Below are 6,176 nucleotides of genomic sequence, written 5' to 3' on the forward strand. Positions count from 1 at the left end.
GGATCACAATACTCTGCCGGGGAAGTTGAGGGTGGGGGGTACAGTACGGCCATCATACGGTGCATTTGGAGGGTTGTTCGTGCAACAACCCCTTTAAGTTTGTTTTCAAATTTAAAGGTTCATTGTTATATTTGATGATAAGGAAAAACGTCCTCAATTGTAGTCATTTTTAAAAAAAATAAATATCAAGGTTGGCCTGTGATTTTGTCCAAGCTTTTAATTTTGGTCCTTTGTGTATTTGAGGTTGACATTCCTGCTGTAAACTAATACCAAGGCATAAATATAATAAAGCAGTTTGCATAAAGAGAAAAGTGGACACCAATATTTATATATCACAGAAAATGCTGTACATCAGCTCGTTCTCAAGTACGACCACTGGGTTATCATGTCAAATCGCAGCTTTCATAAGACCTCTAGCATCTTCAGTGTTCCAGGGTCTCACCACCTTCAATCCAGGACAGTGTCCGTACCAGGGCGCAAAGCATTGGGAGTGCTGGGCAGCAACGTCAGCTGACGTGCCATTGGGACCCTGGAACACAATGGGGACAGGCACCAGGCCCGTGGACATGTAATAGGTTTTAGCAGCAGAGTTAATGACTCGATTGATGGCTTGCATGGAGAAGTTGAAATTCATAAACTCACAGGTTGGCCTCAACCCGGCCATAGCAGCACCCACTGCAATCCCAACAAATGCCATCTCTGATATAGGAATGTGCATGATCCTTTTATCACTGTACTTTTTCCAAAGACCTCTGTTGATCGTTATGCTCCATCATACTGAGCGACTTCCTCCCCCAACAGAAACATCTTCTCATCTCGTTCCAGCTCTTCATTTAAAGACTGGTTTATAGCATCTCGCATGGTGAGCTCCTGTGGAATTCTCGCTGGAGGATCTCAGATACATGGCTCTTCCCCTGCAGATCAGTCTCCTCAGGGCACCATCTTTCTTCTGTCCTCTGACAAGACCATATAACAGAAAATGTATATTCTTATAATATATTGTTATTACTAATAAAACATTCAAATAGAAACATTTAAAAAATGATTAAAACATATGTAATGGTATTACATAAACCCAAGCAAAGGGGAAGATATAGCAAACCTTGCAGTAATTGTAATAATAGACCCATCAATAGAGATGAGCAGATCTGCCAAAATATGAATCTGCCAAATCGCATGTATTTTCCTCAGAAATTTGATTTGCAGCACAGTTATTATCCGTTAATTGAATGTCCATTATGTCCATTATTATGCTGTAGGGTCTCACAAGACCCAAGAGAATAATAAACGTCTGTTGCTCTTTTTCCGCTGTCACATCTTCGACTTGTTCACTCTAGGCTGGGACTTCTGGCCATGACCAGGCCTCAAAGGCCACTGTATGTAGCACGTCCATCAAGTAACGACATGTGAGGATTGAATGCTAGGCAGCAAGTTTTGTTTTTACTTTTTTAAACTTTTTCTGGCTGTCTATGATTTGGCAAAAATGATGGACAGCCAGCTGATATTTTACTGAATTTGCTTGAAGCGAATTCACAAAAATCTGTAATCTCAAAAATGCTGATTTTTTTTATATTCAAGTAGAATACAATTCCACTCAAAAATTTTTGCCTAATGTTACCCACTACACCAGCTTAGACTAGGGCTACAGTATATAACACTTTTGGTAGGAGACATATAGTTTGCAAAGCTGCATTACTACATTGTATAAAATGTAGAGATCATTGAATATTTTATCATTCGAGTTTGCCAGGTTCGTTGAATTTTTCAAAAAAGTAAAATTGACATTTGATTTGATTCCCTGTGAATTGTAATACTGTAAAATTGCTCTGAAAATATGTGAGGAACACTCTGAGGTCTATTAGGACTGTATCCAACCCCTTTCAAGTTCTTTAATACAAACAGAGCCTTAGAAATGTCAAAGCGATCTAACCATAGAAACGGATGGAAACCGGTAGTAACTAACAAACCATTTAATAACACTGCACAAAGACAGACTTTTCATGTTTCTTACAATTAAAAAGAGTTCAAAAATCATCATTGATAGTCATTTATGATCAGACACATCATTATTTTCAGATCACTAAGTTAAACTGATGGTGTCACTGTCAGAAGTAACATAATCTTGCTGTGAATGAGATAAGCAATATATTCCATAATGCCCTCTGCTTCCTCCTCACTAATAGGCTTGACAGAGGCCAACTGTGTTCTGTGTTTGGTAGTACTGGTTCTGTTGCAGCTAACAGCTCACTTATTCTTAGTCATGGAAGGGGTTCTTTTCTTTTAAACAGCCTAATTAAGTGACATCGCCACTTTTTATTTAACTATACATTTTGTACAACACTATAATTAACTTTTCACAATCTTTTCCACCCCAATCATTGAACCCTTATTCAAAAAGGACAAAAGAAAAGGAAGGAAAAGAAATACTAGGTAGGTACATGTATTGAAGGCAAAATGTGTCAGCAGGCCTCAGTACAGATGATGAATGTACAATTGTGGAATTAGACTAGTAAACCAGGAGTGCAAAAACAGACATACTCTGCTAAATGTCTACATCTCTTTATACATTGATTTCACGGTTTCTTTCAATTAATTTTTTTACTAAAATTCAATCCACTTCACATAAATAATTTTAAAAGAAATGATAAGCAAATACACGTCAAAATAGCTAGCACCTATAACAGGGTGCTTTATTGGTGTTGCATGTAAAGATGCAAAATTTGACTAGTAAAGCAGATTGCTTGCGCAATTTGTTAGGTGGCTAGTCACACAACTTGTTAGGTAGACAGTCACTGGTAAATGCCTTGGTATTGGGGAATTCCTTTTGTATTTTTTAAAACAATTATGCCCCATTTAAATATTACACAAAAAAAATGCAAAAACTCAGTACAGTTGCTTCTGTCAAACAAGCACACCATCTCTATCACTGATTTTAGATTTTTTTCCCTGTAAACGAATATTGTGCTGCCTTGCTGTTGCTTTCTAGTGCACTATGAGTGAAAAATAGGTGTCATTGTAATTCAAATGCAGCAGGACAGATGCCAGCTATACAATGTCACTGATTAATCACACTGAGCTTGTCACATCTGCTGCTATCACTTTTCCTATCTCTCTCATGCCCCATCAATTGAATCTCTGCATTATTCACAGACTAGTATATTCTCTGGAAGCATGTTCTTTTTTTTTTCTTCCTCTTCATGACGCCTCCTGCTTGTGAATGGTCAACATCATGCAGGGGAAAAAGCAACCACTTATAGAGATGAATTTTCTGCTAATGCCTCCTTGGTCTAAGCAAAAGTTAGCATATACACTTTACAACTTTATTATTTCTGCAACGGAAATCCGTTTCGAAGCTACTAAATCATAATGTGGCCAGTTTAACATTTTTTGGGATTGGGATAATTGCAGAAGTCTTTGACCAATGTCAAATTGCACTGTTTAGTGTGATGTTCTAGTGGCACTCCTCACTTTCCAGGTCTGACAGCGGAACCATATCAACCTGTATTGATGATGTAGTAGCAAAAACTTCGAGTTATTTGTGCACGACTTGTCCTTTATGATAGATCACACTTCTGTATGGCTCAACTCACAAAATAGCATTTCTGTGAGAGGGGGTGGAAATAATTTATGTTACAGTACATTAGAGAGTTACAAGGGGGTCCCTAGAACCATAGAAGGACAGTGATTGCGAAACAAGCATCAATTCATATGACAGATTTAATAAAAAGTGATTTAAATCTTTCCTTCTATACACTCCCTTAGAAATAGTTTGGAGTAATGAACTCCTTGGTGGCGATATAAGGGTTGGAAAAATAAAACAAGAAAATAATCCAAGAAGTGAGTCCTTTTACCACTTCGAAAGGGAGAAGAGGTCCACGGCGTGACTGTTTGACAGGTGTGTGTGCTTAGGCTGGTAGAACGGACTCTGCAGAGAGTCACTCATGAAATCGGATAGTGTTTGTAAACAGTCTGTACTTTCTCAAATGTGCCCCGGAGATTTGTTGCAGGAAGTTAAATTGCTCAAATCTAGCTAATTTGGCACAATACATTGAAAGCATGCTTGAGTGATCATAATTGCACTGGGACCAACTTAATTTAGCAATCTCTATGTATAGGTTTCCAATAACAACTGCAGGCAATATACATTCAAGCTCTTGTTTGTTTCTTAAAGTGATTAGCTGAAAACATTTGGAATCTAAAGCTGTAATTGCAGCCTGTTATTTATGCTTAATTCTGATTTATTCCAAATAAAAATTCAGCTTTTTTAATCTGGATTTATTGAAATTAGAGTTTTGACTCTAGGACATATTCATTACATGGCTGATTCATGGAGGAAATGACAAATTGGATTGCTGTGTAATAAGGAATGATCAAATATGAAGTTAGAGTAAGGGCTCACTCACGCGTTTGTTTTTTTACATATGATAAAAACTGACCAAGTTTCACCAGTGATTTTGGTCAGAGTTTCATCTGCGTTCGGACAGCATTTTGGCTGAGTTTGGTCCACGTTTCATCTGAGTTTGGTCCACGTTTCTTCTGAGTTTCGTCTGAGTTTGGTCCAAGTTTGGTCTGAATTTGGTCCAAGTTTTGTACGGGTTTGGTACAAGTTTGGTCCACATTTCATCCGAGTTTGGCCCATGCTTCATCCTAGTTTGGTCCCAATTTGGTCAACGTTTCATCTGAGTTTGGTCCAAGTATGGTCCTGAGTTTAGTTCAAGTTTCATACGAGTTTGGTCAGAGTTTGGTCCAAGTTATGTACAAGTTTGGTCCACGTTTCATCCGAGTTTGGTCAACGTTTCATCTGAGTTTGGTCAACGTTTCATCTGAGTTCGGTCCAAGTTTCATCCGTTTTTCTCATGCGTACAAAAAATGTTTTTCTCCACCCTACACTATTTGTCAGTCTGGGAAAATGGCATCCAAGTGCAATCTGATTTTTTCATGGACCCATAGATTTGCATAGCCAATTTTGGTCTAACACTCTTATGAATATCGGATGTGCCTCCGTGATTTTGCACTGACTTTTTGATCTGCAAAAAATCACAGACATGTGTACATCCCCATTCACTATTATAGCTACAAGTGCTATCCGTAAAAAAATGGTTAGCACTTGTACGAACATCTGAATGAGCCTTAGTAGAAAAGTAACTATTGATCTGATCTTTTTCTTTGTACATATTTTTCCACATCATTGCCAGAGTCAAATGTAAATGATGTCATAATAAACTTTAGTAATCTCTATTATTAAGAAGATACATTGTAAAGGCATAATAGTAATAAAAGATTATTAATTATTAACCTCATATATACAGGGGGTGGAAATAAGTATGTGATCCCTTGCTGATTTTGTAAGTTTGCCCACTGACAAAGACATGAACCATCTATAAGTTTAAGGGTAGGTTAATTTTAACATTAAGAGAAAGAATAACAAAAATAAAATCCAGAAAATCACATGGTATTAATTACCGTATATACTTGAGTATAAGTCGACCCAAGTCTAAGATGAGGGACCGAATTTTGCCACGAAAAACTGGGAAAACTTATTGACTTGAGTATAAGCCGGGTACGCATTGTCCCCTCATCCCTATCTTGGTACCCATATCTCCCCGTCCCCGACCTTGTATGCATGGCTCCCTGTCCTTGTAGGCATGGCTCCCCATCCTTGTATGCATGGCTCCCCATCCTTGTATGCATGGCTCCCTATCCTTGTATGCATAGCTCCCCGTCCATGTATGCACGGCTCTCTGTCCCAGTATGCATGGCTCCTTATCCCAGTCCTTGTATGCATGGCTCCTTATCCCCTATCTTTGTATGCATGGTTCCTATAAAAAAATAAACATCCTACTTACCTTCCCAGCGTGCCCTAGCTGCATCTCGCTCCGGCATGAGCAGCTCTTTCAGCCGAGCTATCACTAAAGTAATGAATATTCACTACACGCCTATATGAGTGGAGAGGGGTGAATATTCATTGCCTCAATGAGCAGGGGACATGTGATCGCTCGGCCGTAAGACTGGCACTGGAAGGAGATGCAGCGAGGGTGCACAGGGAAGGTATGTAGGCTGTGACTGTAACTGCGTGCTGTAAGAAAAATGAACATTCACTGCCAGCACAGTGAATATTCATTTCTCTTTAGCAGCAGGCACAGTTACAGCCACCGGCTCATGCCTCTGTTACTTGA

At 38.8% G+C, this 6,176-nt stretch overlaps 1 pseudogene; it reads right to left on the minus strand.

Annotated features, from left to right (window-relative positions):
- Nucleotides 1-325: 325 nt before the first annotated feature.
- LOC138648088 (pyruvate dehydrogenase E1 component subunit beta, mitochondrial pseudogene) lies at nucleotides 326-5,870 on the minus strand (annotated as a pseudogene).
- Between the last annotated feature and the right edge of the window lie 306 nt (nucleotides 5,871-6,176).

This window comes from Ranitomeya imitator, chromosome 8, assembly GCF_032444005.1.
Source record: "Ranitomeya imitator isolate aRanImi1 chromosome 8, aRanImi1.pri, whole genome shotgun sequence".
Lineage (NCBI taxonomy): Eukaryota > Metazoa > Chordata > Amphibia > Anura > Dendrobatidae > Ranitomeya > Ranitomeya imitator.